At 35.4% G+C, this 15,069-nt stretch overlaps 1 non-coding gene across 1 annotated transcript; it reads right to left on the bottom strand.

The window, feature by feature from the left end:
• Positions 1 to 1,753: 1,753 nt before the first annotated feature.
• Positions 1,754 to 1,855, bottom strand: LOC141510616 (U6 spliceosomal RNA). Its single transcript, XR_012475062.1, has one exon. It is a non-coding gene; the product is annotated as a U6 spliceosomal RNA (small nuclear RNA).
• Positions 1,856 to 15,069: the final 13,214 nt, after the last annotated feature.

Genomic DNA, 15,069 nt, shown 5'->3' with positions numbered 1-15,069 from the left:
ATTCAATGATAATAATAATAATGACAGTAATAGTGTTCATTTCACATTTTAAGTTTTATAAATGTTTCAAATATATTACCACATTTGATACTCATATGATGTTAGGACCTGGCTATGAGGTCCAAAATATCATTTTAAATCCTAAGTAACTTTCCAAGCTACACCAGTCAGTCTAGTTATATAAAGAGCGCACCCCCACTTCACTGAGGATAACAAAGACATAGCTTCTTCTATAGTCACCTTTGTCTGACCAAGATTCCCTATAAAAACAAACCCTAAGGCAAAGAAAATAGCCTCAGAAACATTGTCAGGCATGCCACAAGTCCGACTGTCCAGTTCTCTTTTTAGAGTTTTCATATGTCAAGCCAGGACCACTTGGAACCTACAAAGGCTGCATAAATATGGTCTTCTCATTTCCCTTTCTGGAGTGTGATAATGCTAATGGAGCACAAGGAGAATATGCATAGAAATTCCTTGACCCCTAGAGCCATGATATTTCCTAAGTATTGAGGTAGATAAAAACTGAAATTACTGAGCAAAACAAGGGTTCAATCAAGCATATTAATTTATTAAAGCAAAACATGCTAATTTCCCAACATTCTAGGAGTAGACTTCCTCAGCTCAGGCCTGAATTCTGAATATGGGGGAAGAAAGAATTTTATACACCAAAAATAAGACCAATTAAATAAAAGGAACCATACAACATTAGGTAATTTGATTTCTAATTAGAGGAAAGAATAGGGACTTTTTCAAGTAGGGAGCTGTTATTTCTTTACCATTGTATTTTATTCCCTGAAGTCACAAAAATGACTTTATCTTCTTAGATGAAAGTTTTTGCATTATTTTTTTAATGGAACTTATTGTCTTTCATCCCATTGAGTTAGTGGCATAAATTTTGAACAAGCATTGTCAATGGATAAGAATCTGGGCCTCACATGCAATGGGAAGAAGATATCAGGTTGAATCTCAAGTAGGAAATGGGAAAATGCTTTCAGTTATTTATAATTAAGCTGATCATAGGGACCCAAAATTATCTTTTTTAAAAATTAAATTTATTTTTTCAATCAGCAATGGTCTTTTTTTCTCTCAACTGCCACCCCCACATTTAGAATGAAAAGAAAACAAAACTATCTTACCAATAATGTGTAATCAAGCAAAACAAATCTTGACCATGACTGTAAGAAAAAAAAATATATATATATATTTTTTTTCTTAGTACAACTGGTAAGTGTTTGAAACCTGATTCAAAAGCAAGTCTTCTCAACTCCAGGTCTGCTACCCTATACACCGCATCATTCAGCTCCCTCATATATATACATACATATATACACATACATACACATGCATAGATATATGTATTTGTAGAGCATGAAGAATGAGAGATAGATATCTATAAAAAGGCATTTATACATATGTGTATGAGTGTGTGTCAGTTGTGTTTTGCTCTCTTAGTTCTTCATCTCTGTCAGGAGGTGGGCAGCATGTTTTATCATTAATCCAGCTTGATCATTCCCCTGATAAAATGTCTAGGCCTTTCAGAGTTATTTGTCTTATAAAATTATTGTCATTGTATAGTTCTGTTCTCAAATCACTCTGCACCACTGTGTTAAAATCTTCCTGGTTTTCTTTCAACCCATTCCCTTTAACATTTCTTATAATACAATAGCATTCTATCACATTTTTATACCCTAACTCATTAAGCCATTACCCAGTAGATAGCCATACCTTCTAATTTGCATTTTTTACTACCTCAAAAAATATAGTATCCTTCTTGAACTTTAATGTCATCCTTGCACAAGGGGATGTAATTTCTTTATCATTCCAATTTTAGCATATGTGCTGTCAAAGTAAGAACATAACATCTTTTTAATGAAAGTATCCTCTGCGGGGTGGGGAACTTATGGATTTGGGTCTAAAATATTCTGGGACTTGATATAGTGAGCAGAAACCCAACTACAGACAATGGCTTCCATATGATTTTCAGTAATGAAATACAGAATGAGATTTTAGAAGACTTACAACGTCAGGTGAAGCAAAGTGAAATGGAAATAAACAAAGGAGGTAGAATGTGGTTGCTTAATTCATGTGCAGGGTTGTCCCCAAAGTCTTAATGTCATTCAAAGTTTTAATAGCTTAAAACTTCACAAAGATTTTTGGAACACTTAGTATTTAAAACCAATGATAATTTGTTTGAGGGAAGTAGCATGAAAGATATAAGGGACCATGTCTGACCTGAAATAATATACCCATACACAAACATATCTATACATACATGTGTGTATCTATAAGGTAGGTATAATATGTATATGTATTTCTTTTTCAGTAATATATAACTCTTTGTGACTCCATTTGAGGTTTTCATGGCAAAAATACTGGAGTGATTTGCCATTTCCTTCTCCAGGTCATTTTACAGATGAGAAAACCGAGACAAACAGGATTAAATGACTTGTCCAGGTCACACAGCTAGGAAGTGTCTGAGACCAGATTTGAACTCACAAAGATGAATCTTCATGACTCTAGTCCAGCAAACTAACCACCGGGCAAACTTGCTTCCACACCTTCAATTTATTCTAAAATTTTCTATATTTTAAAAATCAGGCTAGAATTACTGTACCATTCAATAAAGATTGTTCATTGGCAAGACAAAACAAATCAGAAAAAGAATAAAATCTATATAATTGATTGAGGTGTTCAAGTTAGCTTGGAAAGAGGATTTTGGTAGCTAATCATATCTATGGCAGTATAAAGGCATATAAAAGACATTTAAAATACTTTTCATTAAGCTGATATCTTTTCTTCACCATTGCATTTTAGTCCCTGAAGTCACAAAGATGACTTTATTTTCTTAGTTGAAAGTTTTTGCATTGTTTCTCGACATGGAGTCTATCTTCTTTGATCACCAGAGTAGGGCTCTTTGTCAGATTTCTTGTAGATATGACACTAACTGCACATATCCTGACATTCAACTCATCATTTATCATCTTAATGGATCACTGAGCAGCTTCTGAGAAAGGAGTAAATACTGGAAATGTGATCAGAGAAGTATCTTTGAAAGCAGTGATTAATGAGACCTTTCAGCCTTTCTGAAGATTTTACCCTGTTTAAATTGGATGGTTGGAAGTAATTCTGGAAGAAAAAAAAACACCAAGAGAACAGCATCTCTCCAGTCTCCAAATGTTTAGTTGGAGTGGGGGGGATGGGTCAAGGCTCATGTCAGAAGGTGACTGACAAACTTGAGGATGAGGTCCCTCTAAGCTGTTGTGCTTCTCTGTTTCATGGCCATTTTCTTGGTTAATGCTCCCCGAGCTTATCCTGGCAGAATTAGCCTTTCTCACTTTCCACCTTCTGCTTCTGCCTCTGGCTCACGTGGCAGCCTCAGGCTGGTCAGCCAACTGTTCTGAAGTTTGTTTTTTTCCTCTGAAGATGGAATGGGTAATAACATTTACCGCCTACATGGCACTAATGATGGGAAGCACAGTGCTTGGGATGATGGAGAGGTTAATGCAATCAAATATCTCTCAGGATGGAAAACACTCCCAGCATGCTTATTTCCCCTTGCTTTGAGAAGGGCATGTTCAAGCTGATGGAAGAGCACATCCTAAATCTGATCTGAAGAAAGGCATACTTTCTGAACAAACTAATGGTCTAGCTTTTGGGGGCTGAGGAGGGGAGCAGAGAATTTGTTTTCCTTCCTTTCTTTTCTTTATTCCCCCATCTCCCATATTCTTTGTTGGATGCTTAGAGAAGAGGCACCATTAATGTTTCAAAATTCTAGAGAAAAGCAACTAGAAGAAGTGGCAACTAGGTAGGCTATATGACTTCTGCTTTAAGCTTCAAAAATAGGAAAAGCCAGCATCCCTTTTAGCTGTCTGTCAAAAAGAAATCTGGAATAAAGAGACTCCTTTTCACAGAAACATTGTGATCAACTGAGTTTAATATACTTCTGACTGTCTCCTGGTTTTCAACTTCTGCCTTCTATCTGGCTTTTCCTTTTGTCATCTCATTCCTTTTGTTATTGCTCCTGTAGCCTCCTTGAATCTGGGATTTCTTAACTCTTCCCATTCATTCTTGGACATTCTTCTGGTAGTATGTTAACTGTTACTACCCTTATCTTACCTTGGTTGCACTAAGACTGGAGTCAGAAAGACTTGATTTAAATTCAGCCTAGTAATAAGTCCCTGGATAAGTCACTTAGTTCTCTCATATTCAGTTTCCTCTTTTATAAAATGGAGGTCATAATAGCACCTTTCTCCTAAGGTGTTGTGATGATAAAATGAGATAACATTTGTAAAAATCTTTTGTGATCCTTAAAGTGTTATTATTTATATTATTATTTATTATTATCCATCTTTATCTCTAAAAAGAGGAATGGGATACATGATAACTCTAAAGAATTAGACCTAAATATTCATACTGGAAAAAGCAATGAAAAATGAACATTGCTCATGATAATGAGCTGTGATTACACAGACAACCCACAGACACGTTCCTTTGGAAGCAAAATACTGGTGTTCAAAATGTAGACAAAAATTTACTGGAGTAATCATTTTAAAAGTAACTAATTGCTGTTCGAAACAAAACAGTTTATGTGCAAACAAATACTACCATACCCTATAAGATATCAGACAACTGTACATTTTTACATGACAATATAGTACTCTCTATTCTCATGAAACTACTGCTTGAATCTTTGTGATTTGTAATATCTTTATCTTAATCATGAAAAATCCTCAAAACTGCATGACTTTGCGCAGTTTTGATTTAATATCATAAGTTGTTTCTTTGAGTAGTTTTCCTTTTGCTGTTTGATAATTTCTGTTCTAGATTTACAATTTTAAACCAAACCCTGTAGTATGACATAATTTCTAAAACTTTCTGGAATTACCCTCCCCCCCCACAAGAATATCTGATATTAAATTAGGACACTTGACTGATAGAGAGGAATTGATTGATTGGGCAACCATTCTTCACCTAAATATAATCCATAAAATATTACTTCTAATAGATATACTTAATTCTGAGTGAAAAGTGCTTATTTATTATGTGCCAACTACTATACCAAGTTCTGGTGATACCAAAAAACCATCAAAAATGGTCCCTGCTGAGGGGATGTAGGAAAATTTGGGAAGCTAATGCTTTGTTGGTGGAGTTGTGAAGTGATCCAACCTTTCTGGAGAGGAATTTGGAACTATGCCCAAAGGGCAATAAAACTATGCATACACTTTGATCCAGCAATGCCATTCTTAGGTCTGTATCTCAAAGAGATCATGATAAAGGGTAAAAAAAAACCCATGTGTATAAAAATCTTTATAGCAGCTCTTTTCATTAGTGACAAAAAGTTAGAATTTGAAGAGGTTCCCATCAATGGGGAATGGTTGAATAAATTGTGCTATATGAATGTGATGAAACACTATTATTCTTATAAAAAATCATGAGGGATGAGACTTCAGAATACTCAGAAGAACATTGTACACACTAACAGCAATATAGAGTGATGATCAACTATGATGAACTTGTCCATTTCAGTAGTATAATGATCAAAGATAATTCTAAAAGACTTGTGATGGAAAACACCATCTTTATACAGAGAAGGAACTATTGAATTTAAATGTGATCAAAGATTCAATTTTTAATTTGTTCATTTATTTTTGAATTTTACAATTTTCCCTCTAATCTAGATTCCTGCCCCCCCAGAAGGCAGTTTGTTAGTCTTTACATTGTTCCCATGTTATAAATTGATTTAAATTGAATATGTTGAGAGATAAATTTTTAAATTAAAGGTTCAGATTCTATAATTCTTTCTCTGGATACAGATGGTATTTTCCATCACAGACACCCCAAAATTGTCCCTGATTGATGCAAAAAAGATTCAACTTTTAAAAAGTCATATTATGTATTATTTTTCTCTCTCTAATTTTTCCCATTTTATTTGATTCTTTTTTCATAACATGATTAATATGGATTTATGCTGAACATAATTTATACATGTGTAGCCATATTAGATTTTTTCTCTCAGGGAGAGAGGAGAGAACAAAGTGAGGGAGAAAAATGAGAAACTTAAAACTTGACAAAAAGTGATTGTTGAAAACTATCTTTGAATGTAGTTGAAAAAATAAATAAAATATTAAAAAATTAGTCCTTGCTCTCAAAGGGCCTTAGAAGATGATTTGTATATAAACAGATATACACAAATTAAATGGAAATTAGCCTATGGTAACCTTAGTGAAATTGGGACCTTTTCTTGTCCTGATGTATAACTGGAGTCAAGCCCTTATTCACTCCCTATTTTGTTTTGTTCTTCATTTCAAAAGAATCAGTGACATCTGGGATGATGTCTTTTAACTTGAGCATAAATTGGATTTAAGTGAAGCAGAGTTGTACAGAATTGTCAGCTTCACTCTGTCTTCCAGAGACAAGAACAAAGTCAAGGTAATGGGCAATGGCCCAGAATGCAGTGGATGACCTTGTCATCTTCAACAGATGACCTGGATTTAAGCACTCCACAGTACTTGCTTCTACTGCCTTCATGAACACTGAAACAAATTATTTTCATCTACTCATATGACAGGGAGAAATTTTCACATGCATCCATAGACAATCCCTTAATTCACAGATGGTTTGAAACCTGTTGGTTACCCTCAACCTGTTTTAGCCTGTCTGTGGAGATGATTTTACCAAGGTGTGGCCATTGCAGAAGTGGCAGCATTTTGGAGCCATAGGTGAGAGCTGTGACTAGTTGGCCACCAAAGGTGGATGAGCAGCTCTGAAAAGGACTCAGCAAGCCCTCACAGCATATACTCTTCATCATTTATCATTATTCTTTGTTTAGTCTCTCTGGGTGGTTTCTGTCCCCAGTGCCAGCAGATGTATCTATCTCTCTATGCTAACTTGGGTAGGAAAAATTACTGACTGATTTTTCCCTTAGATTTTCCAGTTAAGAGTCACTTTGGTGCCTTTCATAGATTTTTTGTGGAATAATTGTGTGGGAAAGCTCAACTTTTTCATTTCATTTTCTAATCTACAAAAATAGGAGGTTAGATTAGGTCTTTTCTAAGACTCTTTAGCTTTAATGTTCTATGACTCAATGTGCAAATTAAGTTAAAATTGATTCATGCCTAGCAAAAGAGTTAAGTGAATATATTATTGATTGCAGATTGATAAATACATAGACATCTTTAATGTTTACTAATTAATGTAATTCAGGAATTCTTATGCTTTTTGTGTCATGGAATCCCTTTGACAGTCTGGTGATGCAGATAGATCCCTTCTCAGAATACTGTTTTTAAAATTCATAAGACAAAATACATAGGATTATAAATGAAATGAAGTATTTTTAAATTATATCAAAATATATTTATTTTTAAGAACAAGTTCACAGAACTCAAGTTAAGAATCCCAATGGGGGAAAGCTGCATAGCTTATTTTTTAGAAATTTTATTTATTTATGGCAATGGGATTAAGAGTGACTTTCCAAAGGTTACACAGTTAGGCAATTATTATTAAGTGTCTGAGACCACATTTGAATTCAGGTCCTCCTGACTCCAGGGCCAGTACTCTATCCACTGCACCACCTAAGCTGGCCCCCTGTGTAGCTTATTTTGTATGATAGGATCTCTACTACTACTTTTTAGCATAATCAGAGCAGGAAACCTTTCTGGAGGAAGTGGTTTTCCTTCCATTTCCTTTATCCATGAATTCAAATAGTTATGGAGTTTTCAGTAACTTTTTGACTTATCTGAATTAATTTAGAACATATTGACATTGTAGAATAGAGGCCCAGGTTCAGATGTCCTTTTGGTCTTTTCATTTCTTAGCTAACTGACTCATCTATAATTTTTTTTAGGTTTTTACAAGGCAATGGGGTTAAGTGGCTTGCCCAAGGTCAGACAGCTAGGTAATTATTAAGTGTCTGAGACCGGATTTGAATCCAGGTACTCCTGACTCCAGGTCCGGTGCTTTATCCACTGTACCACCTAGCCACCCCACATCTATAATTTTTTAAAGACAGTCAATTCTTTTTTATCTAGATATCATATCTAAATGATTTGGACAAATTTTAAATTAAAATAATTCCAAATTATACCAACTATAAAATAAAATGGACATTTCCACATATGTAGTAAGATAGAAAAAAGGAATTGTTCATGAAACTGTGGATCTCTATTTTGTGCAAATTGCTTTTTTCTTTCAATATATATGATATATATATATATATATCATATATATATCTCAATATAACTTTTGAAACTGCCCTACTTGTAACTGATTTTTTTTGTCTTCTGTCTGTTCTCCTCTATGTATTTAACAATTGCTTCAATGATCTCAGCCAATTTTTTTATCTCGGCTGCCATTCCCTCACTATTCTCACATACTTCTGAACCTGCTCATTCAGTGATTCTCTTGGGTGATACAAATAAATGTAATCCTTTTCCACAAGCAGACCATAATAAGAAATTTGTGGTCAACCTCTACCTCTCCCTCAACTCCCAGTCACAAGATGCATTTCCAAACCAAATAAAAATGACTAAATGTTATCTTAATTGCTAATTCATTGCATTCATGTGGAGAACACTTTATTTATTTGTCATTGGGTAATTCCAACTGTAGTTTAGGTTGGAGAAACCGAAAATTCTCAGTCATCTAATGAAGTTTTCCCATTAAAAGTGTTCATTTATTTTCAAGTTTGGATACTTTGACAAGAAAAGTATGTCTCTACAGTTTCTATTCATGTAATAACTATATAGAAGTATTAGAAAATCTGCCTTCTATTCATTGAAATCAAAGGATGCAGAAGTCAAAGGATAATTTCTAGACTATGAATAGTCTAATAATAGACCAGGAAGAATTCTATTCACCATTAGGAAGGTGATTCCCCTGACCCTACGTCCTTCTCAACATGGTATGAATTATATATCTTCCAAATAAAACTCTGTATTGTGTTGGAAATCCAAATGAAAGCAAAAAGCAATCCTTGCTCTTGTGGATAAGAACATCAGAAGGATGCTGTTCTGTGAGTAATCATGAATGGGTGAATTGCAAAAAAGCCTGGAAAGACTTACATGGACTGATGCTGATTGAAGTGAGCAGAACCTGAAGAACAATGTTCACATTTACAGAAACATCGTGTAATGAGCAATGATGATAGAATTAGCTCTTCTTGACAATACAGTAAACAAAGACAATTCTAAAGGACTTATGGATAGAACATGCCATCCATAAGCAGAGAGGGATCTGTAGGCTGAATGAAGACCAGAGCATCCTATTTTCAATTTTAAAAATTTGTTTCATGTTTTTTCCCTCTTATGGTTTTCCCCCTTTTATTCTGATTCCTCTTTTGCAATATGACTATTATGGAAATGTGTTTAATATAGTTATACATGTATAAGCAATCTAAGATTACTCATTGTCAAGGGAAGGGGGGAGGGAAGGGAGGAGGGAGAAAATGTGAAATTCAAAATCTTACAGAAAATGAAAGTTGAAAACTATCTTTGCATGCAGTTGGAAAAAATAAACTAAAAAAAAAGAAGAAGGGAAGATTTAACAATTAAGATATTGTTAACCTTGAAGAGAATGGTTTTAGCTGAGCAGTGGGCTCAGATTTTAAAGGAGGGGAAGAGAATAAGGATCTTAAAAGCCTCTTCTATGTACCAGGCACTGTAGTAAGTGCTTTTATAAATATAATCCCTTTTGATACTCACAAGAATCCTGAGAAATAGGTGTTCTTATTATCCCTATCTTAAAATTGAGAAGACTGAGGTAAACAAAGGTGGCATCACTAGTTTAGGGTCAGAAAGCTAACAAGTATCTAGGACTGGGTTTGAATTCAGATCTTCCTGATTCTAAGCTCAAGACTCTATAACTAATAGCTAGTTTCATGGGCTGAGAAATAAATGGCAGCTGAGAATGTTGGGCTAAAGTATAGATTTTTATTTCTAGTTTACAGTGAAAGAGAGAAGCCATATAAGATTGTTGCTTTAGAGAATGGACTAATGAAGGATTTGTTTCATTTTGTGAGGGAGCCCTGGAAAGAAAGAGGAGTGAATAAAGAGAGGAGTGGATAAAGAGAATAAAGATTCAGAGAGGTTAATCAGAGTCAAGCTTCTGGAGGAGAGAGAAGGGCATGTGACCTGAGAGCAAAACAGAGGAGAAGATGAGGAGTGATGTTGGGGGAAGAAGAAATGTAGAGCTGGTGATGAAAAGGGAGCTCATAATATATGGCCTCAGTTTCTTGGCAAATGGTGAGTGGAGATTCTCTATTGTATGGGAAAATTAGAAGGATGGTACAGGTCATTTGACAAGAGAAGAAAGGTTTTGGAAAGTAGGATAAAGAGTTCATCAAGGAAGAGGTTCTCTCTAATAACAGGGAGGACCAGTTGCAATTAGATAAACATTTGTAGCTGATTTGGTCACTAGGATTGTGCTGCTTCTCTCACCAACATTAAACAACTTGAGAATGGAAGCAATATTTGGATAATTGGGATAATTCAAGGTTAAAATTTTGAAATAGCTAAATGGCAGCTAGGTGGCACAGTGGATAGAGTGCTATATAGTAGAACTGTACTTGTGGTCAAGGTGGCACAGTGAATAAAGTCCCAGGCCTGGAGTCATGAAAGCTTCTCTTCCTGAGTTCAACTCCCCAATTATGGGACCCTGAAGAGATTACTTAATCTTGTTTGCCCCAGTTTCCTCATTTGTAAAATGAGCTAGAGAAGGAAATGGAAAGCCACTCCATTTTTTCTGCCTACAAAAATCCCAGTGGGGTAATGAAGAGTTAGCCATAACTGAAATGACAACTATAAAAACCTCAATAGGATCCTTGGGGGGAAGGAACTTGAGGGTAAATATATCATAGCATTATTATAATTTTGAGACTTTGAAGGGAAGAAAATGATCAGAGCAGGAATGGTAGACTGGGAGAGAAGTGAAATGACTAGAGGCTTTAGTGAAGATAAAAATGAGTTGAAGAGGGGTGAGGCACTGGGAGAATTGGAAGAGCAGGATGAGATTGCCAGATTTCTGAATCAATGAAATAAAGTAGTTGTAGGTAATCCTTATATAAAAATATGACCATTTTTGTATATAGTTGAGATGAAGTAAAGGTGTACTTGTCAAAGGAATGGTGGGATTTGATGTCCTGGAAAGACAAGATGTTTATCTGAATATCAAGGAGAAAAAAATATTGTTTATGTTTTTTCCTTTGTTCTGACATCAGGGAATCGAGGTTATGACATGCAAGTGAATTTAATTTAAGTGAAGCAGAGCTATGCAAAGTTATCAACCTTACTTTCTCCTCCAGAGTCATTTGGGTTTAATAGCCAGTTATAGATCAGGTTGACTGGAGATGGCCCTGGATCCAGTTGGAGATCTTGGCCTCTTTAAACTAGGGTCTTTAACAACTCTCAGTTTGACTGAGGCAATATCCTCTTGTGATTAGGCTAGATAAGAGAAAAATGAAGCAAAGAATGGCCTTTTCTATCTAGTCAATAGAAAATGACTTTAAGAGAGTACTTGCCACTAGAATCTATATAAAGTTATATATTTTAATGAAGTCAACCACAAAGGTAAAGTTTCTGAAAGAGAGCAAGTTATTAGCTCTGGAAGAGGCAGTGAGGAGCATTGGCCCTGTTGCTCACTTGAGATAACCAAAGAAGGTGCTTATAGTATAGAAGAGGATGATAAGTAAACACTATCATCTGGAAAAAAATATGGTTTCCATGAATCCAAGAAGATGGAAGAAATGGGAGAGATGCACAGGACAATCTGCTAGTAATGGGGTAGCCGAGGGCACAATGAAAGAGGAGGAAATAGTGGGATACAGGCACATGTGGAGTAGGGCAAAAATAATTGAATATAAGGTAGTCAAGAGTGTATAATTGAGTATAAGGTAGTCAAGAGTGATAGCAGGGGGAAGGTATTTTTGTCCAGGTAGACTTTGAATGTCATGGATCTGGAATGGTGGAACAAATAATAGGTATGTATAAGACTGTATCTTTCTGATACTCTTCCTGGTGAAAAACCTAAAATCAGGATAATCATTAGGCTGCTGCAATATCAATGTGGTGATGAGGGACTGAACTAGGATAAAAACTGTGTAGAGAAAAAGAGACTGATGTGAAAGATGCTGTCCAAGACCCTATCACAGATAGTGATTTAATTAGGGGGAGGATATAGAGAGGTGAAGACTCTTAGTCCAGGTGGTCGAATGGCAAGGGACAAAGTCATGGACCTTTATTGATGATAGGGTAGTTAATTAACTCACCTTACCTAGTTAGAAGATCAGTAGTCCTGCAGACCTTAAGCTCAAATATTGATTATATTGTCACCTCTTTCATATACAGGGGAAAGTAGCCAAGTCCCTGGTCTTGGAGAGACCCATTAAGAGAACAGGAGAGTGACTTGACCTAAGATGTGCTGCCTGGCCTTTTATTGATTATGCAGCAATTAGTTTACTCCCCTTCCCTTATCAATAAGTAATTATTTTGTCCTAGGACTCAGATCAAGAAATGATTAGATTATCTTCCACCTGAGCAAAAGGGCAAGTCTCTAGTGCCAACCTACTGGGAAATCATAGGGGCCTGGTGAGGAGAGACTTATTTTAGAAGCCTTTTGCCTATGTTCTCACTGATTATACAGCTCCTGGGAAACCAGAATAAGCTTAAATTTGGGCTTTGCAAAGACTGAAGTACAATATGGTTACATTGAGTCTGGCTGCTGAAACTACAATAGATTGAACTGGGCTGTGAGGCAGCTTTACATATGCTAAAAGATCTGATCAGAGAAGCCAAGATTCCAAATCAGCAGAGGGATCCATGAAGTTTGTGGGTAATTAATACAAGTGGAGTGAGATCGAGTTTGTCTAGAGAAAAATCCAGCCTAAACCAGATTAAAATGTAATTGGGAAAGATTTAACAAAATAATGAAGCTATAACAAAATTTAGATAATCAATAGTTTTCTTAGTTTATATATGACCCTCTGGGATCCTGTGTATGATATGATGACATTTGTATTTTAGATTGACACTCCTGGGAAGTAGGTTAAAAAATAAAGAATTCATTGATATCTTATAAAAAGATTGTAAAGGAAGTTAACATTTTTCCTCCCCTCTCTAGGAATACCCTAAATTTCAGTTTACAAGCTAATTAGAAATGATAACTGAGATGAATTCGGATTTTGTTTCTCAAAAACAAATATTATCCTCATCTGAAGAGGATAAGATCAATTTCTCTAGTGGGCAAGGGGAAATATGCTTTTTTAAATAGCGCTATATATATATATATATATATATATATATATATATATATATAATAGGAAATGATAAATGAAAAGAACTAGAGCTGGAGGGCAGTTAGGTGGTATAATATGTCAAGGACTGGTATTTGAGTCACTTAACCCTATTTGACTCAGTTTCTTCATTATAAAATGAGTTGGAGAATGAAATGGCAAGCCACTCTAGTATCTTGCCAAGAAAACCCTAGATGGGGTTGGACAAAGAGTTGGCCATAATTGAAATGACTGAACATCAACCAAGCTTAGAGGTTAAGAAGCTCATGTCTTCTTTACTCCTTTTGTAGAAACAGAGTAGTCTAACCAATCAGGTGAGGTTATTTTTTGATCACTGCCACTGAACAAAAACCTAATCTTTTAAAAAATCTGGCCATTTTCTGTTCTGTGTTCCTTTGCATTCCATGAACATTTAGAAGAGGAAATATTTCTTTCAGTGTTTTTTCTTCAAAAAAAGGACTGTTTTTCATTTATTTGTATAGCATGTTTAATTTCTGTCTATGATATTTAGCAATGTAGTAGAGAATAAAGTTTTAAATAGGTCATTGTGACTGGTATGTATTGTTTTGAAAAGGAAGCTGTAGTAGCAGGAACTGACTTTACCATGAGTCTTAACTATATTATAATAATTGGGGCAAGACCTCCTTAGGACCTCCAAGTCCTATAGAATGTGTGGAGCACAGCAGGTGATAATGCTAACCAAGTGCAAACTGTGTTTGGAGAAGATTATCTGCAACATTGTGACTGGGAAGTTGGGCAAGAATTTGTGAGAGAAGTAGAATATAGAAAGACCTATGGAGGACATCAAGAGAGAAGAAAGAAGAAAGTGGATATAGAATTAGGATGCTGCCTCATAGATGGATCTAATTCTTGTGGTTATGGAAAGGAAGTTTTCCTCTCATTTGCCAAATATTGATGACAGCCAGTATTCTCTCAGCTGCAATTACTTTCTTGTGAAGCCATGTTTTACACGCTTCAATGCTTAGAGATCCAATGACGAGATGTAATGCTTTCCAGATCTTGATACTCCTGTGTTGGATCGCTGGCTAAATTGTTGATATCTTCCCTGGTTTTAGCTTCAGTGCCAGTAGAATAGATGTATTTTTCCTCTTCTGCTAACTTATTGAACTGGATTAATAAATTGGTCAATACAGGTTAACTAGCATTTATTAACTACCTACTATGTGACAAGAATGTGCTAAACACTGAAGATACAAAGAAATGCAAAAACAGTCCTTGCTTTCAAGGAGTTCAGAATCTAATTGGAGGAGACATCTTGCAAACAATTGTGTACAAACAAGATATACAAAGAATATGTTGGAGACACTCTGGGGACTAGCTAGGTGGAGCAGTAGATAGAGTACCAGTCCTGGACTCAGGAGGACCTGAGTTCAAATCCGGCCTCAGACACTTAACACTTGTCTACCTGTGTGACCTTGGGCAAGTTACTTAACCTCATTTCCTTAAATAAATAAAATAATAAAAAGAATTATGTTAGAGATAATCTAGGAGGAGTGGTACTAACATTAAGGAGAATTAGGAAAGCTTTCTTGCTAAAGAATAGGTCAAAAGCCATTATCAGGAAAAAAAAAGAAAGCCTAGATAATATCTTTCAGGAAATTATTGTGGAAACCTACCCTAATATCCTAGAATAAGAAGACAGAATAGATAGAAAAGATAATCATATTACTTCTGTTGAGTTTATTACTAAGATGGTCAATTATGCTGATTGTTTTCCTAATGTTGAACAACTCCTGTGTACCTAGTATAAATCCTACCTCTGGGTA

The sequence above is a fragment of the Macrotis lagotis genome, chromosome 1, assembly GCF_037893015.1.
Source record: "Macrotis lagotis isolate mMagLag1 chromosome 1, bilby.v1.9.chrom.fasta, whole genome shotgun sequence".
Lineage (NCBI taxonomy): Eukaryota > Metazoa > Chordata > Mammalia > Peramelemorphia > Peramelidae > Macrotis > Macrotis lagotis.
This window is presented reverse-complemented; position numbering and strand designations above follow the sequence as displayed.